The 27,770-nt window shown below is 39.7% G+C and overlaps 1 protein-coding gene across 5 annotated transcripts in view; it reads left to right on the top strand.

The window, feature by feature from the left end:
* Positions 1–2,976: 2,976 nt before the first annotated feature.
* PLEKHG1 (pleckstrin homology and RhoGEF domain containing G1) overlaps positions 2,977–27,770 on the top strand; it is a 138,981-nt gene continuing 114,187 nt past the window's right edge. For 2 of the 5 annotated variants that reach the window (XM_054063103.1, XM_054063099.1), the window contains exon 1: positions 2,977–3,305. The gene's annotated coding sequence lies outside the window, so the exon portion shown is untranslated. Of the gene's footprint in view, positions 3,306–5,209; positions 5,359–15,804; positions 15,890–27,770 lie in introns of all 5 variants that reach the window. The other 3 variants (XM_054063098.1, XM_054063097.1, XM_054063100.1) reach the window with 3 other exon arrangements.

Below are 27,770 nucleotides of genomic sequence, written 5' to 3'. Positions count from 1 at the left end.
GGGGAAGCTGTATGAGGGTGTGAGAGATGCCATGAGAGTGCGTAGGTAAAGATGCACGCCAAAAAGGAAGGAGGTGAGGGGAATGGAGGCTTTTGTCTTGCCTGTGCACAGGAGTGCTGCTGAGGGTGACCGAACCAGCTGTTTGGGAACCCCTCACAACACATGGTGCCCTCGCTTGTGCCATAGGCCTTCTGGTGCACAGGTAATACCCAGTTTTGCCTGCCAGCAGTTTCCTTGTCACTCATGGCCTTTTACCAATAGTCACCTGGATTACCTTCAGAGACATGTTCTGACGTTTTGTCCATGTATCTAAATCCTCCAAAAATGGGTGGTTCTTCAGGAACACTGTTTTGTATGACAGTATGGTAAAGCTTGACCTTTAAACCTCTGATTCTTTCTGCAACAATGATCATACTTTATCAGTCATTCGACATAAAACTGGAAGTATTTGGTTAGTTCACTGGAACGCTATATTTAGCACAAGCAAACAGAAACCAGACTGGCTCAAGATCAGTCCTTTGGGGAGAGGGAGGTAGAAAGATGAAGAGAGAGAAAGAGACTTCTCCTCTTGAAGATTTTTCCCGTTAGTCACAGCACTGAGGAAAACAAACTCCATATGGAACAGATCATGTAAGGCCTTTAAAACATATTTGCAGAGACTGTGCAGTTTCTTAAAGGAACTTGGAATACTCTGTGGTTTGGGGATTTTGTTCTTCTATTTCCCATTTGGGAATGTGCATACATTTTCATTTGTTTTAATCTGTCCTAGGTTAAATGCATGAACCAGTAGTTCAGTTTATTATCATATTTTAAAAGATACTAATCGTAGAGGAAAAATATTCCCTGATTACCTCCATGGGAGAGCTACAAATGCTTCTCTCCCAATAGTTTCATCAGAGAGGTTCTTTTTGGTTTTTTTTTTTTTTCAGTTGTCCTCCCAATGAAGGCCAAATTTTTGTCCAAAGCACAAGGCCTGAGTGCAGTGTGCTGAGGCAAGAATGTGTACTCTGTCAGATGCTGAATTCAGACACAGTAGCCGTGCAGTGCAGGTCATGACCAGTGTACTGGGTTTAGTGGAGCTACTGGTCATATCAGAAATTACTTGCCCTTTCCTCACTTACCCTGTTGAATGACTTTGTGGAGTGCCATTCCATATTATTGACTGTTGAGTCTAGCTTTCTGCAATCTACCTTTCCCACCTGATGGCACAGTGATAGGAAGGAGAGGAGGAATGGGACCAACCCTTTGGTGATAACTATGCTCTGCTTCAGCAATGTGAATAAATGTTATGCATAAGAATGACTGTCATTAAAACACTTGAGGTTTTTTTTTCGTTAGTTGAGAGAGTAGTATAGTCAGACTTATTAAATGCAAAATTTCAATTTGAAACATGGCCAAAATTAATTCATAAACATGTTAATCTTTTAAAACTCAGCACTGGTCTGAAGCATATTCAATGTGCCTGTCGGGAAAAAAAGCTCTGGGCTTTTGAATTAATGATACAGTTACAGAAACAGATTATGCCAGAGGTGGTGGTGGTGGGTGTGGTTTTATATTTTGTTTGTTTGTTTGTTTGAAGGATTCCAGTGAGAACAGGTAAGATGAGGGCAAACACTGAAACTTCCTGTTTTTCTGAATGACTGCTGTAATTACTTGTTACAACAACTTAAAACTATGAGCTATTCCGACATACTAGGTTTCCTCAGATCCCACATGCTCCATACTAACACGAGTAGAGGGAGAAACTATGTTATAGAACAAAAGCGATATAACTTTTCTGAATGTGAAGCATGGAACATGGTTTTTACAGGAAACCAAGGATTTTGTTAGGGCTCGGAAGAATAAGGACCACTGCACACGTATGAAGAATTCAGGCTTTATTTAAGCAGTTTTTCTCTTTGTGCATATCTTACACAATATTATTAAAAAATAAACTTAAACTCACCTTTCCAAAGAAGAGGGCAGGCAGGCTGCCAAGAGGCAGGTGTAGTCTCTTAAACCTTTTTGAATTTGCTTTTTATGGACTGCAATTTCAGGGTGGACCTGCCCTTTTGCACTCTGGCGACTCGTACTCGTTTACAGAAGTACTCTCACCATTTAATACCGATGCTGTGCCCGAGATCATTGTATTTCAAACCCGTGGCGGCGAGAGGAGCCAGCGGGGAGCTTGCGGAGACAGGGATGGGGCTCCCGGGCGGGGAGGCAGTGCCCTGGCAGCGGAGGGAGAGCAGGAAAGCCACGTGCTGTCTCCCTGCATGAAAAGGGTAGCTGATTATTAGTAGTATTATTCTCCCTCTCCTTCTCCTTCTTCTTCTCATTCTCCATTCTTCTTCTTCTCACTTCTTCTCCCTCTTCTTCTTCTCCCGTCTCCTCCCTTCTTCTTCTCCTCCTTTCTTGTTCTCCCCTTCCTCTTCTTCTCCCCCTTTCTTGTTCTCCCCTTCCTCTTCTTCTCCCTTCTTCTCCTTCTCCCTTCTCCTTCTTCTCCTCCTCCCGTCTCCCCTCTCCTCCTGCCTCCCTTCTCCTTCCTCTTCTCCCGTCTCCTCCCTTCTTCTTCTCTTTTTCTTCTTCTTCTCCCTTCTTCCTCTCCTTCTCCCTTCTCCTTCTTCTCCCTTCTCCATCTTCTCCCTTCTTCCTATCCTCTCGTCTCCCCTCTCCCCTCTCCTCCTGCCTTCCTTCTCCTCCCGTCTCCTTCCTCTTCTCCCGTCTCCTCCCTTCTTCTTCTTCTCTTTTTCTTCTTCTTCTCTCTTCTTCTTCTCCCCCCTTCCTCTTCTCCTCCCGTCTCCCTTCTCCTCCCGTCTCCCTTCTCCTCCCGTCTCCCTCCTCTCCTCCCTTCTTCTTCCCGGGGCTGTAATCTGACTGCTCTCTTTGGCTCGGTTCCAGAGACAAGTCCGAGTGGTTAATCTCTCTTCCCCCCCTTTCCCAGCCTCCGGGAGAGGAGGAGGAGGAGGAGGAGGAGGAAAAAGAAGGGGAGCGGAGTCAGCTGCAGCCCGTGCGTCCCTGGGGAGGGGCTGAGGCTGCGGCTCGGCTGCGGGAGCTGGATGGAGGAGGAGGAGGAGAGTTTCAGAGAGTCCCCAGCCCGGCCGGGAGGAGGAACTTTGGAGACTGAGCCGCTGCCCGGAGCCCGAGCGCACGGAGGGAGCCGGGGCGCGGCCGCTGCCAGGGGGACACCCGCTGAATGAGTTACGAGCCGGGGAGGGGGGAGGCAGGATAACCTCCCGCACTCCCCACCCCGCACCCGGCTTTGAAAGGGGAGGAGGAGGAGGAGCGGGTGTGCGAGGGCAGAGGACGGCGAGAGGCGGCTGCCGGTGAGCGCGGGGGCTTTGTTCGCGCTGGGGAGGGGGCGGCTCGACCCCAGGGGAAAACGCGTCCCGGGGCAGGGGGGCGAGGGGTGGCCTGGGGAGGCCCATTGAAAGCCCCTGGTGGTCCCGGAGCCTTTGTGCGAGCCCCGGCGGCAGCAGGCACCGTGCGCCGAGCTCTCGGGCTGCTCCCTCGCTCTTTGCCCACCGAAGGGGCTTTGTTTGGCCGCTCCGCTTCCAAGGGGGAGCCCGGGCTGCACCGCGCTCGCTGGGCTTCAGCCGAGGTGTGACGATTTCGTCGAAACCCCGTTTTAGGGGAGGGAAAAGGTGTTTTCTTTGAAGGCGCGATCGAATTGTGCGGCGTTTCAGGCTTTGTGCAGATGCTTTAGCAAACCTCTGTCTTCTGGAAAATTGTCCCCTCGGTTTTTTTTGTGTGTGTTTTAAAGTCGCGTTAGTTGGATTGTGATAAAGGTGGCCTAAAGGGTGTTAAAAAACAAGTTAACAACACGATCAGTCGTATCAGGAACGTTTATTCTGGGGCGAGGAGAAGGGAGAGAGGCAGCTGGGGAAGAGCAGAGCCCCGTGGGACCCTGGATGCGTTTCCCCATCTCCTGCCCTTTTCCCTGCTTTGTGGGTTGTGTGTCCCAGTTCTGGTCCCTCTTGTTGAAGAAGCCCTTCGGAGCCCTTAGCATTGATGGACCCGAGGCACTCATTTACTTCTTCCTCCACAAGCCGCAGTGCTCCAAGTATGAGGGAAAAGGACCTGAAGCAAACTTAGCTGTACATTCAGCTGGCTTCCAATACGGTCTCACTTTAGTTGGCTTTTTTCCCCTTGGATTATTAATTGGCAGGCTCAGAAACAGCTGTGGCCTTTCTTTTTTCTTTTAATGTTTGCTTGTACTTCGGCGATTTAATAATGCTGCCCGGAGAACCTGATGACTTATAGGTGTTTTGAAAGCTGTGTAATAAGAGCCTACTAATAGTCCTCTTTTGCTACTGTTTCTTTCTTGGAGGGAACAATCTTTGCTGCTGGAGAGCTGCGGTTCAAATTTCCACAAGTGTTTGTTGCCTGTGCCTCTAGCTAAATTTATAAAGGAATCTTGTTAGCTTGTACAAAGCTAAATCTGGCTGTAGCAGCTCCTGGCTGTGTAATTCACCGTGCCTGGCATGGGGCAAGGTACGGCTTCCTTGAGTTTTATTTAAAAAAAAAAATTTCTTTTTCCTTGCTGTGCGTGGCATGTAGTTTTCATAACTTTTGGGAACTCTTTACCAACGTGTGTCGGTGCTTTGAGATGCAAACATAAGAGTTATGCTAAGGTTAGAAAATTTATTAATAAGGCACTTGTCTTGAAATTATGAGATGGCAGTTTGAGATCGGTCTCTTAATGAATATTGTTATTGTTCTCAGGCCCATGTAGATGCTTAGCTATTAAACTTTGACTTTCTGCTTCTCCTCTGTGTTCTCAGTTGGCAAACTAGAACTTATGCAAAGTACTTGGATAAAAGGTTCAGTTTTGAATATGTTCATTTACAGGAATGTTGGCTTTGTGTTGCAGACATATATAGAGTCCTAGGTATACAACATTGACCTGTGGCCATATGACTGAGTGCATCCCTGCAAAGGCATGTTATGATTCTTAGGCTAAGTGTTAATGTGTCGTTTTTCTTGTTGTTTTACTTATCATTTTCAAAAAAAAAAAAAAAAAGCAGGAAGATATGTGTAGTCAAATGTGTTTGTAATTTATAATCTTACCAGACAACATCTTGCAAAGACAGTATTGACTTGATTTTTAAGTAAGTGTAGATGTCAAGAATGTGCAGCTTTGGAAATATTCAAGTAGTGAACTTAGTTTGTTGGCAGCTCTCATGATTTCAAGACATCTGCTAATATGTTCTCCTTCTTCCTTGGGCAGGATGTGAGAATAGAAGTTAACTGTCCAAAGGCATGCCTTGGGCCTAAAGTGGATGACTGCGAGGCCTTGGTACAAACTGTGCCCAACAGAAAAAGTTTGGAGCTAACTGAGCTCTTGGGACCTTCCTGTATGGTGTAGTTTTCTGTGGGGTATGTTTGTTTGATTTCTTTGGGTTTTTTTTCGGTGGATTTTTATGGGCTTGTGGTTTGTTTTGTTTTATTTTAAAGCTTTGTTGTGACTTAAAAGGTTAAAAGTAGAAGGGAAGTGGAAATATCTGCCTACTTCTTTAGTAAGTACTTTAGGCAAGTCATGAGCTTGTGGGGCTTTTTGCTGCTGTTATCTGTATAGGCTGGTAGAGTTGTACCTTCCAATGATGCAGTTTTTTATGTGGCACCAGTATTAGTATTTTTTGCTAAATCATTTGGTGCAATGTGGGTGTTTGAAAGCTTTTTCATGTGCATTTGTTTGCATTGCCATATACCCCTTGTCCTCTGCCGTAATACCTGTCCTCTGCCTTTCCTACGCTTGTGATTTCTTGGCTGCAATTCAGGAAAGGCTTTTTAAGCCCTGCTAACTAGATAGGATTGTAGCAACTGATGAAGGCACATACTTGAAGTAGTGCTTTATTATTTTTGAATGCAAACTCTGTAGTGCAAAGCTGATCTGTTTTCTGTAACCATGTAGAGCTAGCAGATCTGTAATTATGATAGTAGCTTCTGACATTTTTACCTTGCTGAAAAGGTTATTGTTAACAGGGATAGCTGAAGCTCTGTGATAGCATCATGCGTACAGCTTGTAGGCTCTGGTGAACTCTTTTGAGATCAACCTAGACACGGATGTAACAAGAACACAGTTAATGTTGAGGAATACTTCCACAGATTAGCCTGGGATACTGCTATTAATAAAAAGGTTTTGCACAGAAGTATGACCTCTAAATTTTAAGTGTGATCTTTGTATTCAAAAAAGACCAAATAAAAATGATTCCTAGAAAAGGATGCTACAAAATATATGAACTCAGAATGGATAGGGTTTTTTTTTTGTTTATCTCATTTTTTTTAAAGAAGTCCATCTTTTACCAGATATTTAGCACTCTTATTAAAGTATGACAAAGACTACTTGACCTGTTGACTTTTATTTACGTATTTGTTTCCCTCATGCTTGGTTGCCACTCCAGCAATTGCTGGGCATCACTAAGGCTCTTCCTAGCCAATACAGAGCTGTAGTTCTTGGCCTTTGGAGCATGGGAGTGTGAAGAGGTGAGGCACCATGTTGCTGGGTGGCAGCAGGAAGTATGGCCTGTCATGTACCCCAAGTCCTTTGGCTCAGATATGCCAGGTCAGGAAATAATTGAAACATCCAGTCTAATGATAATGGGAGCTGTTTGCAGGACTCTGATTAGAAGCGTTTCTCAGATTAGACATCTATAAAACTGTGGCAGTTATAATTAGCGCAAAGGAATTAATTTGATGAGCACTCCCTTTTGTATTTAGTCCTGTTGAGAAGGATGATTGCTGTGTTAAAGAGACGCATTTTATTATATTACTTATGGCTTTAAGTTACTTTGCCATAAGCTTCTTAGACGCCCGTGTAGTGCACAGATATTTAGCTAGAGTATGTGATAAAAGATAGAATGCATAATGGTATATGAAAAAATGCAAGCTAGTAATATAATCTCTAGTGAAGACGTTTGGAGTAGTTGTGATTGTATGAGGTCTGACACAAAAAACCTGAGACTAATTCTAAGGATTGGGAACCAGAAGTGGGAGGGAGGAGACAAAGAGATGGTTATAGAACATGTTTTAACCTGTCACAGTGAGACGAGGCTCAACTTGATCACTCAGTAAAGTGGACATGTGTTCAAATACAGACATTTTCTTACCCTCAGTTGAAAAATGTGGCTGTACAACAGTGAACAGCAAATTAACATCAAGTTTCTTGTGAAACTGAAGAAATTCATAATGGAAACTTTTCAGTTAGTGACTGAGACTTACAGCGAAGAGATCCCAAAGATAGAATTGGTGCTCAAAGGAACCCATTTTTTTTGTTGCTAGAAGATGGGAAAACAAAAAGCTTTCCAGAAAATGATCTGCTTTGAATGTTGGCAGCATTGTATGCAACTGTATCAACAATCAGGAGCTGTTGATCGCCTTTAAAGGATAGTATTTTATTTACTTGATTTGTTAAATAAAAGAGTTACAGGCACAGTCTTGGGGTTTTTCTGTGTCAGACTTTGTATATGGTGGTCCTCTCTTACAACAAGCTGGAATTTTTGCTTGTGGGAACAATGAGGATGCATTACTACTAGTTACTGTAAGCAGCATTTTGCTTTTGTAGTGTTTAGGAGGGGAGAAAATTATTACAGCTCTCAGCTGAAGTGGCAAAAAGACTTGAAGAGATGTTGCTAGTTAGTTTTGAGAACCCGCATTACTGCAGTTACACAGGAAAAGCTTTCGTTTGTAGGACTGGCAATGAGGAAAAAGTGGAATAAAACATTATTCTTGTAAACTGAGACTGCAGAGGACATGGAGCCTATAGTGTTGTGTGTGCCCTCCTTTTTCACAGTTTAAAAATGCTTTTAAAAGCATTTCTAATAGCTGCTCATTTAAGACTTGATTAAGCCTCTCATTGTGTGACACTAACCAAAGCCACCTAGACAGTTGTGCTGCATCACCAGTCTCAATGTCTTCACCCCAGTTGCAGCTCAGACTTCCCAAATGTGTGTGTTTGGTTTATTAACTATTAATCTTGTAATTTTTTTTTTAGTTCCTTTTGGTTTTTAAGGCTATCAAAGCAACATTTTCCAGTTCTTCTATTGTAACTCTAATGCATCGAAACTTCTTTTTTGAAAGAAGAGCTGAGATTCCCATCAGCTATCATGGCTCCAAGACTTGGGGCTTTAGAAGAGCATCATAGATCAGAGTGAGTGAGTGTTTAAGAATACAAGAGATGAATGTGAACTGATTAAATAATAACTTCATATATTAACAAAGCCTGTTTGTGTTAACTGGGTTTCCAAAGGAGTGTTTTTGAGACAGATTATCTCATAACTTTAAAAGTTTCTTAAGTCACTTTAAGGATATAAGTAATTTTTTAGTTGTGATTGTTATATCAAATAGGTCTGTTTAGTCCGATTCATCAAAAGTAGAATTTATATGAACTTAGGCTAAAATAGGTTTAACTGCAACTTTGATTACAAGTGCAGGAAAAGAAAGAGGCCTAGTCAGGGAGGACTGGGAAGGAAAAGCTACTGATACTTATCTAGGAGGGCTGCAAGAAGCAGCTGTCTAAGCAAAGTTGCAAGCTTCTTAAAACCACTGTCAGCTGCTCACTGGGCTGCCTTCTGAAGGACCTGAATATTGGGGGTGATCACTGCCTTTATTCTTGCTAATCATGATGCAGAGCATTGCTCTGAAAGTACAAAGCAAGGTGGTGTGAATCTAGAAGAGATATTCGATACATTTGACTTGTTTTCTTTCTTCCTTCCTTGGCGGAGCTCCACTAGTCCTGCTTCCTAGTTCTGTACGGGACCCTGGGTGCTTATGGTAGTGGAAGTTGCGTATGTGTTTTATAAGTGTAGTGAACAGGTATAGCTTGGGCTGGCAGCTGTTTACTATGCAAACTTGTGACGGGAGCAGTGCTAATTATCTTTGAAACCTATAAGTCTTGCTTGCCTGCTCTGTCATTGAGTTTCAGACTACAAGTAGTGCCAAACTTTTTCCCATAAGCATGCGTTCTGTAGAAACTTGCATGTGAGCCCTGCCCAGATCTTTGAAAACCTAACTTAATGAACACTGAAATATTTGAACATTCATATCCATTCAGACATTTCAGGATCATGCCCCAGGCATTACTATGATGCAGCTAATGTTTTCTGCTGATAGGATGCACGTATCCTCTCACTGAAAGTACTGAGCAGAGGGAGAGAGGGTGTCACAGGAACAGCAATTGAATCACCTGTTCAGTTGCTTACTCAGAGACATTGTAGATAAAACCTTGATACCTAGCCCAGGAAAGAGAAGGCTCTTTGGATTGCCCTAAGGAGCACTGTCAGGGACAGCCTAACAGTCAGCTTCCTTTCATGGTCGTGGTTGACATCTTTCAGCGTTGTCATCTGGGTGTGGGCTTCAAGGTCAGCTTCTGCTTTAATCATCCCACATGAGTAGTTTCTGTCTTCTAGATCTAGTGAATAGGCTCTAGCGCTTGTACTTTTTCCCACGCTTCTGCTTGTGTTAAGTGGAGTTATCTGTAAACACAAGCAAGTTTTCCGCGCTAACCTCCTGTAAACTGTTCTTTGTTAAAATATTTACCAACGTTTACCTCCCTGCATGTCCCCTAAGATTAGATATGATGACTGCTGCAGCTTTGTGATTTCTACGTACCAGTATCAAACAGTATGCTGTTCTTCTTTTTTCTCTCTTTTTTATTTTTTTTTTTTTGTATTTGTGTTGCCTATCCTAGTAAGTTCAGGTTCATAGTTGAGGTTTTAGCACATTTCAGAAATATAGTGGCAGAACTACTTGCTTTCTGCTAGTGCCGCTAATCTGTGGTACTTCAATTTAAAGTAACATCATGCTTTGTGTTGTCAATACCTGACATGAAGGCAAAATTATAGTTCCTTCTTCATAAAGAATTCTTAAAATAGATGGGTGAAATGAAGAACTACTTGTTATGCAAGTCTGTAATCTACTTTATTACTTCAGTATGTACAAAGCTTTCCACTTGCTGTTTAAACTGCAACCAAGTTAATATCAGCAGAAACATCATTTTAGCTTGCAAGCAGGTTTAGTGCTGCCCAGATTAGCATGCTTCACACTCAAATGTTTGTGAACCTTTGTCACTGTTTACTTTCCAATCCCTTCTCATTATCCTGATAACATACTTTGTGAGGTTGCTCAGAATGCTGTCATAACTTGGTGATTATCATCACCTGAGTGATGTCATTATAGACTTCAGCTTGTTGGAGAAACACTAATTTCTTTGACGAATCAGTAGTCTTAGCCTATTTGAATGGTAGACAAAGATGTGTTTAACAATGAATCATTACTGAATTTGGAGAGACAGCTTGTACCCTTGTATAGTAACGGCATATGAAGTTTGTAATCTTTCCTTTCTGAAGTCTGCTCTGATAATTGCCAGTCTGTCTTGTGTTAGATGAGTCTGAAATCATAACTAAATTATTTGATCTCTCTTTTCTGCTCATGCTGCCTTGAGGAGGTTGCTGTCTCTGTCCTGCAGGCAGATAGGTCCACTTGCATCCAGTGAGGAGTGTGGCAACCTTCTACAATCCTTGCCTTATCAAGTTGATTATGCTGTGAAGTCTCTCCTGTGTTGTGGTAGGGGAGGGTATTATCTTCAGTATGTCCTTCTCCTGAGCTTGAACTCGTTTAACCTTGTGAGTTTTTCCCACATTTCCAGTGCAAAGCCATTAATTTGTTTTCCAAATATCTACCTGCAGCACCAAGCATCAGGCATAGTGGAGGCTTTTCAGTAAGCCACTGCAGAATTTTGTGAGTGAAAGATAGTAAGTAATTCCTGAGGACGTAATTAAGCATTTAATCTCCACGGTTTCTTTCAGATTTATGGAGTGGTATCTTGGCATGCATCTGCCCTTCAGGAATCACTTTGGTCTTTCATAAAGTCTGCCAGTTGGGAAATGCAGTACAGAGCACCAAGAAAACCTGATTTTTCTTTTTGTGTGAAGGACAGAGTGGTTTGCTGAGTCCTGAGCTGTGCTGAGCAGAGTTTAGAGCTGACCTCCTGCATGGTGATGCAGCTTGGTGATCTCCATTAATGCAGCCTGCACTTTGCCACTTTATGTGCAATGTCACTCACTCCTAGTAGCTTGGCACAGGTGTGCTTCCTTGGTGAAGGCTGTACGTGCTGACAACATCACCTAGGTTCTTCAGTCTCCTAGTTAAGCCATCCTGCTGTTCCATGCACAGTGCAGTTCCAAAGAAACCCTATTGAAGAGGTTCTTCCTGCAACTGTCTTGCCAATAAACCACCTGTGTTGTCAAATGCACCCAGTGGATTTGGCTCTTGCACCCCTCTGGCTCTTCCAAAGCACTTTCTTCATGGAAAGTGCAGCGTATGCACTCACGCAGGATTCCCACAAGGTCAATGCGAAGCAGAATAGGCATTTTTGTTCTGCCCTGTGTTGATAAAGCTTTGATGTGATGCATCCTATGGTGTAAACAGGTGGGGTATGGAGAAGAAGGGATATCTTTGGCATGCCACTGTGTGCCGTTTGGATAGGGTAGGAGCTGTGTCTCCCTTTCAAGAAAAAAATCTGAAAAAACAAACCCACAACTGTCTGGTTTGCTGCCTTCAGCAGATAAGCTGGTCACCAGCTTTTGTCAATGTAGATCTGTTGCTTTCTTATGTCTTCCATCTCTGAGGGACATTGCTTCTGTACATACTTGACAGATTCATCTGCCCAGCCTGGCTGTGTGCAGAGGTACGTGGGTGCCAGGGCCACCTGAATGCCCTTTCATTGCTGCTGTCTTGTAGTGATGAGGAGTTTGTCCACTGTGTGGTTCCTGGTTGGTTTTGTTTTTTTCTTTTGCTGTTTTTTTAAATCAATGCCTGTGCTGCATGAAGAGTCCTTTGCATTTTTAATAGAGGATCAATGACGCCTGTCTTATGACCATTTTAGAAAAATGTACTGGGTTGGTTTCTCTTATTTGTTAGTTATAAATGTTGAGTCATTTCAGAAGGTGATTAGTTCTGGTACATGGGTCAGAGTTACTTGTCTATGCCCGTACTTGCCCAACACTGACTTCTTTACTGAGGACAGTTTGAGCTCATACCAGGGATGGTCTGGAGGAGTTCTGGCAAAGATTCGATCTTAGTTGTTGATCTTCTAATACAACTCAGCTTTAGAGTTGTTCACAGTTGTGAATATGTAGGGTGAAGGAAACTTGAGGAGCGCTGCATGCACTTAGCCCATGAAATTAGCTTAGTTTGTCTGGGAAAGCACTCAGGTGATCGCATGTTGAATGAATCAATTTCCTTGGGATGCAGTACATCTGTCTCTTCATCACAGTAACATCATGCTGTGAGAAGGTGGTACAGTATGTGTCCTTCCCTTGGTGCTGTAATAGGCAAGCTGCTTTCCTTGGCCAGAAAAATTGGACTTTAACTACTGGCAGATAATTCAGTAAAAATTACGTGAAATAAATTCTTGGTTTAGTCCTCCTCACTGGTGATTAAACTTGTACAGTGGTTTACTGTCTAACCTGTTAACTTCTATTAAGAATTTTATTTTCAGCTTTTCTTAGAGGATTGATATGTGAAGTTGTTTGGAGAGAGTATTTGTTTTAAAATACTACAGTATATGTTGACACCATTTATTATGTCAAATATACAATATGATCCAAGTTGTGAGGATGAAGTTGTTTGTCTGCATGTGATATGTGATCTAGTATTGTTGGGGACAAGATAAGAGCAGGGATGACAACATATGGAACAAATGTCTTGATACCCTAATAGTAATATAAGCAGGTTCCTGCTTTGTAAGTTTGTGAAACAGTTATGTGTAGTTGACTGGCTTTGGCTTTTTTTGGTCTTTCCCCCTAGCAGAAATAGGGTAAAAAAATCCATTAAAAGTAGAGATTTCAAAGCTCAAACTTGTGATTTAAGAGAACAGGTTATTGTAGTAAAGTGATAATGTTAGACTTCTGCTGAGCATCTCAGTCTGGGACTGTTAGTGTTGTAGCATGGAAGAGTTGTGTGTCACTTACGCTTTTTTAGGAAAATTGAGGTGAAGATGATCTCAAAGACGCCTAAGAGAATAACATACAACACCAGTCCTCTTCCAGAAAATTATTTTGGTTGTCTCCCGTGCAGAGTATACTCAGAAAGAGAACCTGATTTTACTGAGTTTTGAAAGACGGTTTTCCAGTTTCTGAGCTTTTCATTTAACACTACAGTGAAATCTCCTGGTGCCAGGAACAGTTTTCTTGCGACAACCAGCTATTATGGTTCAAGTCAACTTAAGTAGCTGAACATAAGTTTCTTTGGGCTTTTTGCTTCTTAAACAACTACTTACTTGATAGGTTCAGCCTATATGTTTTCTAAAAGTGGTTATTTATTAATAATTGTGATATATTTCTAGAATAAGACTTTTTAAAACACAAACCTTTTTAAGATTAAATAAAAATTGTAGGAGAAATGACAGTATATTGGTTAATCAATTTCTTTAATTGAACATGCATGTGTTTTTTTGGAGTACTGTTTCTTGTGCAAAAATGTGAAATATTCTAACATTGATGTTTGTGAAATCATCTCTCCAGCTGAATTGATCAAAAAATTCACAGGATGAAAAATTAATTTTCCTTACTGATTGTTCTACTAATATCAAGATCTGTAGAAAACATTCTTGGAAAAGTTAAAGATTGATAGGAGGACATTCTGTAGCATCCAATAGCTTGTGCTTTAATTGATTTTGATGTGACTGTAGGACCCTGTCTGGAGTCATGGATACAATGTCTTTGAAAGGCCTTTGAGTCCTTTGGGAGTTATGGAATATGTCTCAGCTTTAGGCTAATATTTTTACTCTGGAACTAAGAAGCTGCTATTGATGAGACTTATATCAAATAGTGTGCCCCTATAAAATGTTTAAGCTTATTCAGAATTGCCCAGTTTCCTGACTTTTCTTTTTTTTTTATATATACACCCATTTTTTTTGTATTCACACATGTTGCTTATACATGTTCTATGTACATATACACAAATATACAGATGTTTGTGTATATAAATAGTTGTGGCTGTGTTGCCAGTCTGTCTCATTCTAGGGTTCTTAAATTATTTCACTAGCAGTTAAAATGGAATCCCTTGCCTCTGGAGGACTTGAGACTAAGGAAACTTGAGTGGGCTAAATGGAAAGTAGGATAGTAATTACAAAACAAAAATATAAAGTGAGCTGCTTAATTTGAAATCTGAGGTGCTGTCAAGTGGTTGGGCATTTGAATGTCACAACTCTTACAATCTAATCCAAGGAACCTGGTAAAACTACTCACGTATTTCCTCCTTCAGAGTCACAGAAGTGTTAGTGCAGGCTATTCTATGTGTTCACATAAGAACAGAAAAAACCTAAATGCAGTCAATGAAATTATTGTTATAATTGTCACTTAGTGATACCAAAAGGAAAAAAGTATACTCTTTTAATCAGTGAAATTACCTTGTAGTGTTGATTTATAGCTGTAAATATAGCAACTGGATGAGGGAAAATGTATTTCTATTCAATTAAAAAAAATCCCAAAACAACCACATCTCATATATGGAGTAGTTTTTGTATTTAAAAAACATTTGTAGATTAACATTATGCCACATTAGCAAGATTGAATTGATTGTATTACCGTTGAAGTCTAAAGTAGACCAGTATTTTTTAAATGGATTTTTGAAATATAAAATCTTGCCTGTTTTATGATTCGGTTCGCCTAGACCAAATTAACTTGGACACTCAGCAGGGACTCTATTTATTCTGGCGTAAGAACAAGCATGGGGCAGAACTTCCTGATCTCAAAAAACTGGTGATGGTAAGAGGCCTCCGCAGTGTTCCCAGCCAGCTTGAATGCCTGAGGTATTTGCCATACAGGAAATCAATTGCAGCTGAATGTGCACTGTTTCCAGTCCAAGTATATAAACAGGCCTTATGGTGATATAAAAAAAAAAAAAAAAAGAAAAAAAAAAAACCCTGTCTTACATTCAGTAGCTTCTTGAAAGTTCAGAGCAAGAACATTTGATTTTTGTTTTCTTGTGGATTCTTCACTGTCACCTTTGGTTGAGGTCGTAGCACAGAAATAGCTGAGGAGGAGAGGTAATTTAGTCTTGGTAGTCCTCCAGAACAGGCAAATTCAAAGTGATGGCTTAGAGAAATGAAAATAATAAAAAAGGTATCTTTGTTCAGTTTCTGGTTGATGTTCCAGTTGGTGTTCTGAAGCTGGGAAGGGTTACAAATTCAGGTAAATCAAGAATTCTGCATTTTTTAGGCTTCAAGGTTAGTTAATAAATTTTACTAGAAAAAGCTGCACCACAGTTGTGTCAGAATAGCTGCTTTTTGTGAAGTGGTATAAGAAACAATATTTAATTTTCATTATTTATCATTCTTTGTTGACCTTGTGAAAATACCTGGACTGGATGCAGGTACCAGGCAGATCTCAAAGTGACCTATGGCTCTGATTTGCTTTAATGACTAGAGGTGTCGTCCTTCTGTTGCTCTCGAGGAAAGTGGGGCTTCATCTGTACAGAGGTTTCTAGACATTAAAGATAGTGAAGTTTAAAGTCAGTGCTAACAATTTCCAGAAGGAGCGGGGCCTGAAGCTTTCGAGGTTTAGAGCCTGGGAACCCAGCAGCACTTCCCTGCTTTGCCACAGACTTGCAATGCAACAGTAGACAAACTGTGTGATCTGGATCTTTAAAGATATGTAGGTAGGCACTCACAGAGGTGGGAAGGCTCATAATGGGATTTTCAGAATCACATTAGCATCTAATTCCTACTCGAACTCTGACCCTATAGCCTGCCTGATCCGGATTCAGCTGTTTAAGGCAGAATGCTACTCAGTAATTTGATAATTTTTACCCTCCTTTCTGCAGAATGCCAGAGATTCAACAGAGGAGACAAAAAGTGACTCCACTTTGCCTAATCTAACAGTGATTTATTTGGCAAGTGCTTTACCAGGTAAATATTTTAATTATTATTTTAACTTCTACTTTTTAAAAAAAAAAATAGGGATGATATTTATGCCTCTGGCTGAGGTGATTACCGTTGGTGTTCAGTAAGCATACGTGGAGTTAACCACAAGACTGCTTAGTGTGCAAATCCACAATAGTACTGTATTAGGCCTTAAATATTGGTTAGCCAAGTCGGTGGCTTTTCTTGATGTGCGTGCTAGTGGGTTTTTATGCTAATTAAATTCAAATCTTGGGGCACCTAAGCAGTTAGGGGAAGTTAAGTCTTCAGCTTTAGTGCCTGTTTCTGTAACTGAAGCTTTGCTGAAGATCTATAGCTGAAGTCTCATTGGGTTGCTTGGTTCTGTCCTGTTGGGGGTAGAAGTGCCACTTTCACGGAGAAATAATGGTCTCTCCATAGCGCTGGGGAGATGTGGGACTGCTGTGTTCTCCTGAGATTTTCCGTGTTACTACATGATTGGACTCGATGATCCAGTGCGTCCCTTCCAACCTAGTGATTCTATGATACACGTAATTTTGAAGAAATTGATCTTTCATAGTTTATTATTTTTAGGAGTTTAATTTTGTTTGTTTGCTCTCACTACCTGGAAGTCTTGGGGGACCTTGGGGAACTTGGGAGCACAGAAAAAGCAGATTTAGGTGCCATGGATATGTATCTTGATTGTAATAACTGATTTAACTCATTTGATTATCTGAAAAAAATTGACATTCCAGAAATCTTCACAATAGGGCTGGTGGGAGACTACAGAAAATATTAAATAAGAAGAGGGTTTTAGGCAAGGTCTTTTTCTCCCTCAGTTCCTTCTCAATCCTTCTGCCAACCCAAAGGAGTCTTTTCTTTTCTCTGAAGAAAGCAGGCATTCAGTGATGGACTTTGTGGGTAACAGCATACGCTGCTATTTGGAAAAACTTGATGACTTATAAATAACCTACTTTGCTCCTTCCCAATCCTAATGCTGAAACCACTGTAGCATGGATTAGATTAACATTTTTTTTAAAAAAGTACATTATGTTAATTGTCACTCTGGTTTCTGTGACCTGCACATGGAATACTAATGCACTATGTTAGACCACTGATTAATAATATTTATTTTCTTACTGTACTGATAGCGGCACTTGTAATATAATTTTGTAGTATGTGTTGATGATTGAGCTGTGTTCAGATGTTTATAAAATCTTAGGAGAAGGGCAACTTTATGTTGGATCCAATGGTTTGAGATTGCATAGCTTTAATTGATAGACATTAGCAGGATTGCGCGGGATTCAGTTGAAGCTTACATCTGGCAAGCACTAGTGAGATCCTATTTTCCTTCGGATCCAAAAGACAACAGTTTCTGTAAGTAGGAAAAAATTTGGCAAAGGCTGAGAGAGGAAAGACCAGAAATTCCTCTGCAGTGTTGTTTAAAAATAGCAATATTTGAATAAACTTGCATGTTTTAACATATGTAGAGAAAAATCATTAGGTGTGACCTAATTTCAGTACAATAGTTGTATGCGTTATTTGCTTATTGTTAATTACTAGCATATTTTTTGTCCACAAATGTGGAGGGGCTGTAAATTCCCGTGCTCCACGCAGCAGATAATTTCATTTATTTAGCTTGAAATTTTTGCATATCCAAATGCATGTGAAATATTTGCCTAATGACTTTCAAAAGTTAATTCCTTGCACAAATTCCCCCCCGTCTGCCTGATTTCCGTATAATTTCAAATGTGCTCCTTGGCCTTGTTTTTGACTTGCAGTGAGTTTCGTGTGTTTTCATGATGAGCAGAAAAGCTATACCAGATTGTCAGACTGGAATAACCTCTTTTCTGAAAGCTAAGATAGCATGGCTTGTGCATGTGTCCTAAGAGGCAGATGATTTCCTAAGATTCTCTAGGATCCATGGCAGAAAAGTGTTCACTGTGAAGTGCTTCAAAAAATGATTGTATCAACAAAACTGGAGTGTGTGGGAATGTATCAACTAATGGGATAAGGTGTTCAAGGACTAGACGAAGTGCATTTAGTAAGGAATTAATTTAATGGGGAAAAGGAAGAAACCTGAAATACAAGGAGTAATGTTCTGTAAAAGGAGTAGATTAATGGTTTGAGCAGGTACAGCTTTGAGGGATGGATGTTAAATTTGTACCAAACAACCACCAGTAATTTTGCCAAATTTGCTTCATGTGCCAGACTTAAATCTGGAGTTTTTAAGAATATTTTCATCCTGAAGAATTATTGGGAGTGATGGGGCAGACATTTTGTGACATTTGTTTGTGTTTTGCTATTATGCATTTGGCATATAAAAAATATTGTTTGTTTTTAATTGTTTCAATAAGGTGGTGTTTAGAATAGGCTAATCTTTGGAAAGAATGAAAATGAGCCTCAGCAGATCTTAAAATCATGATGTCTGTTGTAGCAGAGAAGGAAACATCAGATCAGTATACTTTGTTCTGACAACTGAAGATGAGTTTTTATATGCAGTGAGTTTATGCTAAAAGGCACTACACAAAAAAATTCCTCGAGCGTCTGTGCATCACTGAAGGCTTTGTTTAGGCCGTGTCTTTAATGGTATGAAGGCTTGCAAATCTGTGTGGGGGTGGAGAGGAATGATGCATGCCCACGTGTGAGCTTTTCTGTAAGCCAGTTCTATTTTTTTTTTTGTGATGGAGCGGAGGTACAGGGCAAAAATAGGGGTTCGGTTGTGATCTGAAGGCTTGTAAAAGCTTTCCTGTTGCAGGAAGTGCCTACTAGGTTCTTAGAGCAGTGGCACTGTTATTCCTGGGAATATTCAGGGCTTAATTTAGCATGCTAGATTAGGGCCTAGTACCTTAATTAAGCCTAGCAATTTTTAATAAGTTTCCCCCAAACCCTTTGTGGCTGATTGTAGTCATACTGAAAGACATGTAATGTATTGTGCATCTCTAGGGTTTTCTTTTGTTGGTGATATTATGAAAGCTGTCATTCTACTTGATGAAGCTGACCAGTGAATGCAATCTTGTAACAGAAGGATCCACAGATCTGACGAGACTGCTTAAAAATGTTAATACAAATAGTTTACGCCAGTGACATAGTGAAAGTCTAAACACTTAGTATGTTTAGACTAACATTTTTATAAAAATCGTGATCACAGTTTAAAAAGTGGCTTTGTTAATTGATAAAACAGATTTTCCAGCTGCTGCTTAGTTCTCTTGTCAGTTCACATATTTAGGATTTTCTGCTGCGAAAAGATAAAATCAATTGTCTGGACACATACCAGAATAATGTAATTAAGATTTTGTGTAATCTATGGACGAAGTGATTTATTTTTTTATCTTTTGTATATTAAGGTGTTGAATGAAAAATCTTGTATTTATTTTTAAAAAATCCAAAAAGACAAGTTCACTCGCCCCTATCTTCCCCCCAGTGCTTGCTCAGAGTGGTCAGTCCTTTCCCGCTGCCATCTCCTATTGTTACGGTCAAATGACCAAGGAAAAGTGTATACTTCCTTTTGTGTCCAGTAGATAGGAGTTCTTAATTGATGACTGCTGCTTTCTTTCTGACAAAAAGGAAATGAATGGGCAGTAGTGATTATAGAACATCTGTTGTTTTCTGGTGAGCATCCTGTACAGCAGTGAAACAGTCTTGAAGACTTTTTTTTTTTTCCCCTGTTCAAGACTTGTTATTAGAGGGGGTATGTGTGACATGTGATAGTATTGTTCCCTTGGCACAGGTGTAGCCAGAGCAGAAAAACAAAGTGAACATTGGAACAGAATGACTTGTTTATATTTTCTGAATAAGTGTAATTTACAAAAAAAATGAACTCTTGCAAGGACATCAGGTAAGTGCTGTGTTTTGATTGCACGATATGGTAATAAGTACTGTCTTCACAATATAGTCGCTGCATTGTAGGTGTAACATTTCAAAATCAAGCTGAAAATGGCTTCCTCTGGGGAAGAAGGGAATCAAAATAGCACTCAAACCAAAGACCCCAAAGCTGAAACATTCATGCAGCTTTCCCTATGGTTTCTACCATGCGGTTTCTCAGTATTTGATGTCATTTTCCATTTCCTGCTTGAACATCTTTTACTTTGTGTTGCAGCATAACTGCATCTGGAGTGCTGAGGAAGTCCTTGGAGAGCTCTGTGGTATTCTCCTGTCCTCCTGGGGAGGGATCAGGAATGGAGCCAGGGTGCCCCTATCTGGCTTTGCAGGCTGTGGAGAGGGAATGATAGATGAAGTATAGGAAAGAGTCTGGCTTAATGGATGATAACTTGAAGATGGGGAAGACAGACATCTGGCGAAGTGGTTGAGAGAGGCCAGTAAAGCCAGCTGACTGAAATAGGTACATGATGGTATTGGAAATTATCACAGCTTGTCCTCTACATCATACTAACTACATTTTTTCCACCTTTTATTTTCCATTTCTGACTCCTGTATTATGAAGAAGCAAGTGAAAGTGGGCTATGCTCTGTGCAAAGAGTGTACCTACAGGGAACCTTTTTGTTCTCTCTTGCCACACAAGGTAGTTGACAGACCATTAATTGAAAGAGCTTCTAAATCTGAATCCTTAACAATTACTTCTTGTCCTTTGTTCCTCCCTTTTCTTTTATCGTGTTTAATTGCAGCGTTTCTTTTGAGCAAGGTGCCACTGTCCTGCTTTTGCATAGACTAAAAATTTTGGTGCTTAAACTGATAGCACTTGTGTTGAGCTTGAATGAAGCTGGTTAACTAGAGTTAGCACACCAGGTAGTGCCGCCCTCTTTCTTGGCAGTTTCTGATGCATGTTGCATAAAATTTGGGGGGTTTTTCAACCCTTTCATTTCACTTGCTTTCCCAAGAGCTGCTCTTTCCCTGCCCTCTCAAGAGAGGATCATCATCACTTAACAGAGGTGCTGAGATGTTCAGCTTTGTATCTGTAAGATGCTGATTAGCTGGAAGCTCACTGCCTTCCGCAGACTAAACAGGTTTTTCAAATAACAAATGCATATGGCCACTAGAGATGGGGAAAGTGGGCAAGAATATACACTGCTGTAGGTGAACATCAACACAGCTGAATACAAAATTATTGGTACTATAAATGAATCATGCGGCAATTAATGCCCTACTGATAGACATGCCCTCATGGTATTGGAAAAAAGGGCATCAAAACTATGACCCTTCCTTTGACCTGATTTCTGCTCGCACTCTAAAGTTGCAGACGACGTGGACTGATCAACTGGGTAACTATCCAGCATAAATAAGGTTTTAACTTCTGTCACTGCTGCTTTTCTCTGACCAGGTCAAACTTTAGAAAATAGAAAAATAGGTACTATAAAAACAATTTTAAATTTGGTGAGTTTTTTCTCTTATTTCTAGTGATAAAGCTGTTTGGTTTGGGCTTTTGTTTTTTTTGGTAGGCTTGTCTAAGGGCAAAGCAGGCAAATAATCTTTTTGCTTTCTCAGTGAGGGGCACAGAGACACTGTTCATGCCTCCAAAGCCTTTTATACATTTAGCGTATCTCCATAGGATTTCAGACTTATTGTGCATCTGTTGGCAAGCATTATGTTGTAGCTAAATACTAGTCATGGCGCCAGCAAAGTAATACAGGAAAAACCCACAGAATCAGTTGAAATCTATTTGCTCAAATCTCTGTAAATTCCATTTTATGAATCTTTTAATATATTATAAGTTTTAAGAAAGGTAATAAATTGCTAATTTGAAATTTTTGCAACTCTAAACATCACATTGTATTATTCTGTACCTCTTGCATGACTCATGAGAAACACTTTAATATTTGTGTGACCTAATGTTTTTAAATTTCTATACAGAAATTGGCTAAAATGTTTTTATTATGGAATCCTGGCTTTGGGAACAGATGAAAGCTGTCATCAAATGTGACTTAGAGCAGGACTATAGATTGTTTTACAAAAGTTTCAAAGACAATTCTGAGAATCGATGAATTGATGACGATACACACAAACCAAAATCCTATTAAAAATGTAAAAATAATTTGTTCTGTTGAGGCAGATATTCATTAAAGCATGATAGACACTTGTTCAGTCAAAGAAACCTCAGCAAGAATTTAAACCTCTAAAAGAAAGATTAGCTACTGCTTTTATCAGCATGAACATTGCTTTGAAGATACTAAACATCTGGTTTCCTTCTGGGAGAATTATGTTCTGTCCACTCGACCCTTTGTAAAAGCAAATATTTTTATTAGTTACGTTATGTAGGAATTTGAAAAAAAAATTAATACATGAAAAAACCCCACCCTCCTTTGCGTACTCCATTTCAGTTGCATAAGTACAGTCCATCAAATGTGGGTTTGCTCTTCATTCATGAGTTCCTTTTGTAATTAAAAATTATGCCAGTATGGAATTTGATAGGAGACATGCCTATAATTTTCCTCTTTTTCTTTGTTTTCCTTTAAAAAAGAAAATATTCCTCTTTTTTCCTTGCTCCCTTGTCATCTCTGAAGAGTGTGTTTGTTACCCCGCACAGGCATTTTAGCCCCAGCTTCTTTCCTTCAGCTATAGCTGTAAGCTGTACTTCAGGGGTAAGTTCACCCTGTATTATATTTGTTTACTACATGATTTAGATATGTAAAGTTATATAGTAAAGATATTTCTATATTTTGTATTTAGGTATCACAGTCTTCCATGATCAAATGGAGGTTAAAGACTATTGGAGGTGTAACTTCTGATCCTGTTTTCAAGGTAGAATGGAAAAAAGCCTTCCATTTAGGAAAAATACCTTCCATACATACAGGTTTAAGTGCCAATGTTACTTGTTTTGTACTAATATGGAAGTGACTGGGTATTTTTTAAAATACACACTGTAGCCTTTAAAGTAAGGAAAGGCATTGGACTTTATGAATCGTTACACTTGAGAAATTATTTTAAAAGTGAAGCCAGTTAAGAATTTTTCAGCCAAAAATATTTTGTAGAAAAATAGCAATTTATTGGAACCAGAACATTTCACGCAGTTTTCAATGAAGCTATCTGCAAGAGGGGTTTCTGAGATACAAGACTGTAAGAATTGTGGTTCAGTTCTGTGGTAAAGTAACAATGTAATTTAAAACTGGAGAGAATGCTGTCTCTCTGGAAAGTTCTGTTTCTGTGGTTTTTGTTGTTATTTTTATTTGGATTATAATCCTTCAGGGGTCTCTACATCTTCCTCACAAAGAACATGGATATTTTCAAAATTCTACTTTTTATTTTCCAGTAAGTTGGAGAGTTAACTTACTAGTTGCTTCTAGCATACTGATGTTCATTTTTGCAAACTGTTCCTGTGGAAAAGATTCTTCTATTGTTTAATGTGAACAGTCTGACAGACTCAATATGACTCAAGTCATGACAAATGATTCCCCCTATTCCTTTTTGTTCCTCATTTGTTGTGTATTAAAACTCATACTGATGACTTATCAATGAAGTTAAGACCTATTACAAATCCTTACAGATTTTATGCTTGTGTCAAATCTGCCTAGAATCTAAACAGAAAATAAGAGTTTTCTCTGTTTCCTTTGGGAATAGGTTCATTATTTTAAAGTTTGCCTTTACGCCAATATTTATGAGAAATTACATTGAGGTGGACTTCAAACAGCACATTATAATTTAAAATGTTATTGTCTCTCTGAAGCATGTCTGGTAACGTGAGATCTAGAGCTATTAATCTGGTCAGGACAATGAGTTCTTTATGAATTGGCGCTAGCTTATTGAAATGAGTTTTCTCCTGAATTAATGATGATGCAGGGTGGGGAGTTTGCAGTCATGACCATCTGCTAGGTTGTCCAGCAGATTTCAAGAGATGTACTGACAGCTGTGGTAACATGTGTGCATTAACCTCAATATCTGTATTGTTACTATGGATAGAACAAGGAAATATGAATTCAGGTAATTTTATTTTATATTTCTGTGTGTGTGCGTGTGTGTGTGAGAGAGGGAGGGAGAGAGAGAGGACTGTCTTCCAGGAGTGGAAGCTTGCGGCTTGTCCAGTGGAGTGAGAGCGCTCAGCACAAAATTAAAATTCCCTACCAACCAGGTTACCATTCAGTGTTAAGTTTTTGTTTTCCAGTTATGCTCTGTTCCTGGGAATAGCTTAATTTGATACCTCCACCCCTCGGGAGAGATGAGAGGCAAAAAACCCAGATGCTTTTCACTCTGGGAACTGGAGGAGCCTGGAAGCGCCGTTGTGCTTCATCTGCTGTGGTGCAACTGGGCAAGTGTGGTAACTGGATGAGTCCCCAGCATTTCATCCCTGTTGCTACTCATTCCATGGACCTAGATTGCAATCCAAGATGTAGTTTAAATGCCTGAAACAGTAATTCTCATAAAGCTGTCCTACAGCTTTTCAACGCCGAGAGAGTAGTTGTATGTTTCTGGGTATTGTCAAATCATATTTTTCCTTATCGGTACCCTTCTCAGAGGTAAGGGTATAGATACTTGAGTAAATTCTCTAATGTAAATAACTGTATAAATGAGGGAGGCATGAAATTCCCCTGCATGAGCAATTTCCTTCCCTGCTTACTTGGATAAGGTGACTGACACAAGCCTCTGCTGTGTGCTTGCTGGAAATGGATTTAGGAGCTGGGAGTTTTTCTTTAGAATGAGTTGGTAGTAATGATAGACAAATGCATACTTCATTCTGTGTATGTGGAAAGCATAATGTAAACATACACTTATTTATAAATAGGCAGAATACAAATACTAAAATATCTCTGTAGCATTGTACTTCCTGCTGTTGATCTTCATCACTGAAGGTAAACAAAACATTTTGCCTTGATGATTGTTACCTGCTAATCTAGGATTGCAAATCTGTACTTCCAAAGATGCAATTCATGGTGGATGTCTTGAAGATGCCATGGTGTTATGACATGATGGGATGGATTAAAGGGTAGAAGATTTCCAAAGTGTATTTCATGCTCTATATGAAATGTTAGTGCTTCATTCATTCTGTTTGGATATAGAGTTTTCACTGCGCTCTACAGTAGCAGGCTCATACTTAGAAATAAGCGGAGCATGGCCCTCCTGGGGCAGGCACAAGCAGTCCAGAGGACAAGTGGGATGTAAAATGCTGCCTGATAATCAGGCACCGGGTAATCCATGTGCCATCTCCTTCCAGTTCTGAATATGTAGGGTGTTTTAGTGTTCTTCCTAATCATCTTTTTTTTTTTCAAACTTATTTCAGTGAAAAGTTGAAAATTCATTTCACTTGATACAATCTTGCCAAATAAGTACTGTGCTGCATCAGTTATAGTAGATTTTTGGTAGAGTCTTTGCAGAGCAGAAAAAAGAGCAGAGGTGCAATAAAAGCCCACAAAACATGTATGTCATTGAAATGGGCTTTATCTATGTCAGTTTTAATGTGTGCTTCAATTGGAAAAGGAAAACTATGTTTTTGTAATTACTTCTCTGAAAAGTAAAACAGTTCACATACTTCCTTAGAGAAATATGCTGAAGCTTCAGCTTCAGTTGGTAGTTACAGGTAATCTGTTTTAACTAGTAATTACTATAATAAATTAACAAAGTAGTCCAGTTTGTGTATAAATTTTGCTGACAGCTAACTTTAAAAAAAAACAAAATAATTCCAGACACACTGTATGTTAATTCAACACTCTGGGATTTATTTAATCTAAACCTTGTTTCTGGGTTTTGTTTAGATTTTTTTTCCCATATCTGTTTAGCAAATAAAGCCAAATATTAAGAATGGTGTGACAGAAGCACCACATAGATACATATTTTGATGTAGATCAAACTTTTCTTACATTAAGGTTGAAAACTGTCAAAATGTTAAAAAACAACAGATAATTTTAAAATTTTGTAGTTTTTTTGTTAAGTATTTTGGGTTCCTAATTTTCACAAATTAGGATAGATGCTAGAATGACTAACTAGTTTTGAAAAATTTGGCCTTTGTTTTGAAATAATTACGATTCATTGCAGCTTCTTCACAAACTTTGATACCTTGGAGTTTTTAATGAAATTAAATTAAGAGAAAACTGTTCTAAACTGCATTTGAGCAAAGTTTGGGAGCATAGGTGGCCTGAGAGAGGAGTCATATTAGGTTACATTGATACTAAATTCAAATAGGCTAAAAACGTTGCCAGGCCTGGAAGAAAACGGTCTATGATGGTCATGTTTGCTAGTATGATTTTGGGGAATTAGAGCTAGCCTTCTCCCTAGAACCAATTTCGAGGCATGGCTCAGTCCCTGTTCCGGTTCAACCATCACTCCTGAGGGATGTTTTTTATGCACTCTGTCTTGGAGACTGGGATGATTAATTAGCACAGATGTGGGCTATTCTGTCACAGTTTGCTTTTGCCCCCAGAACCAATTTTTGGGGTGCATCTAGTGCGTTAATTCAAGAACAGCCTTCACATTTCCAGTGATGAAACTCTGCAATGTGAACTGAGCCTTTGTTTGGTATCAGAGAACCTGCAGTTTGGTCCAGTCACCCTGTGAGTGTCTTCATTGTGGGGAAAATCAAGGGTCACTTTTTATTTGATGTAAACCCGTCTTCTTAATCATAATTTTTCTGCTGTGCAGACTTTTCAGTCCTTTGCTTGGGTAAGCTTGCTCTGCAGTGTTGCTGTTATTTATTTTAAGGTATACTTCTGGATAGTTTGTTCTATAAGAAGGGGGAGCTAGGGAGTGAGGCAAATAAATTATTAATAAAGAAACCAAGAGGATTTGGAACTGACCTTGCACTTGCTAAATTGATGTGCCCTTGTAAGTCAGCATATAGTGGTGACCATTGGGCAAAAAGTGACAGTGGCTGCACAGGCTGTAGGGACAGTGACAGTGATGGGAGAGAGACTATGTAACTGTCATCAGTTCTAAAAGAAGCAAACACTTCTACCTCTTCCTCTTGCCTAAATGCAGTAATGTTCAGAGGGCTACAGAATCTCATTTGCTGATGAGATAGTGGTTTCCTGCTTTTTTTGTGGTAATATACATGGCTCTTTGTATGTGTTTGAAATACAGCAGGGAGGTTTTTTTTTTCTGTTGCCCTGCTGAATAGACTGACATCATCTCGGAACCGAGACAGAGCCAGGTGGTGTCCTTGCCTAGCTGTGCCTCTTGCTGAATTCAGCAGGAACTTGGTGTTGTTAGTATGCACCCTGTGTGTCTGTGTTCCTCAGAGAACAAAATGTGGGCTAGGCAGCAAGAATGGAGGAGCTGAGATTTTTATGTACCAAAGATGGAACTACATAACTTGAACCAGCATTATGGGAATACCTCTGTGTTTTTTTGGTTCAATACATTAGCACTTGAAATTTGAAAAATACATTAAGGTTTATAAATGCTTAGTTGTGTCTTGGCAGTGCTTTAAGTCTGTTCCCCAATTACTAAACTTGGGAGGCTGTTTTTCAGAAAGTTCATTGAAGTTATTTCTTCCCTTAAAAGTAGAAGAAAAGGAACTTTCATCTGAATTCACCAGGCTTAGCTCTGGGAATTCAAAAGACTTTGGAAACTGGCTGAAGATCTTGGTAATGAGTTGAGTAGTATCCCCTTGAATATTTACTTTAGTCAAGCCTATTCAGAGATTTCCCCCCAGAACCCTGTCCTTATTTATATTGATTCCCAGTACTAGATCAAATGACCAATGAAATTCAAAGCTTTGCCTTTTAAAACTAGATTCTAAAGGAGTTTTCAGTTATATTCCTGTGGTCTTATTTTATGTTCTGTGTCTACATAAATTGAAGTAACTGGAAAGACTTACCCATCTCTATTGTACTGCAGAAATGTATTGCATTACAAGTGGGGGAGAAAACTGTAACTCATGAATTTTAGTTGTTTGGAACTGCAGCATTGTTATATATATCGTAAAAGTGAAATAAGTGAGTCTGATGGTTTCTTATTGCTGTAAAAGTTCAAATACAGTGGTTTGTGAAGTTGACTTATTTGTATCCCTTCACACTTATAATACAGGGCA

Source organism: Cuculus canorus, chromosome 3 (genome assembly GCF_017976375.1).
Source record: "Cuculus canorus isolate bCucCan1 chromosome 3, bCucCan1.pri, whole genome shotgun sequence".
Lineage (NCBI taxonomy): Eukaryota > Metazoa > Chordata > Aves > Cuculiformes > Cuculidae > Cuculus > Cuculus canorus.
This window is presented reverse-complemented; position numbering and strand designations above follow the sequence as displayed.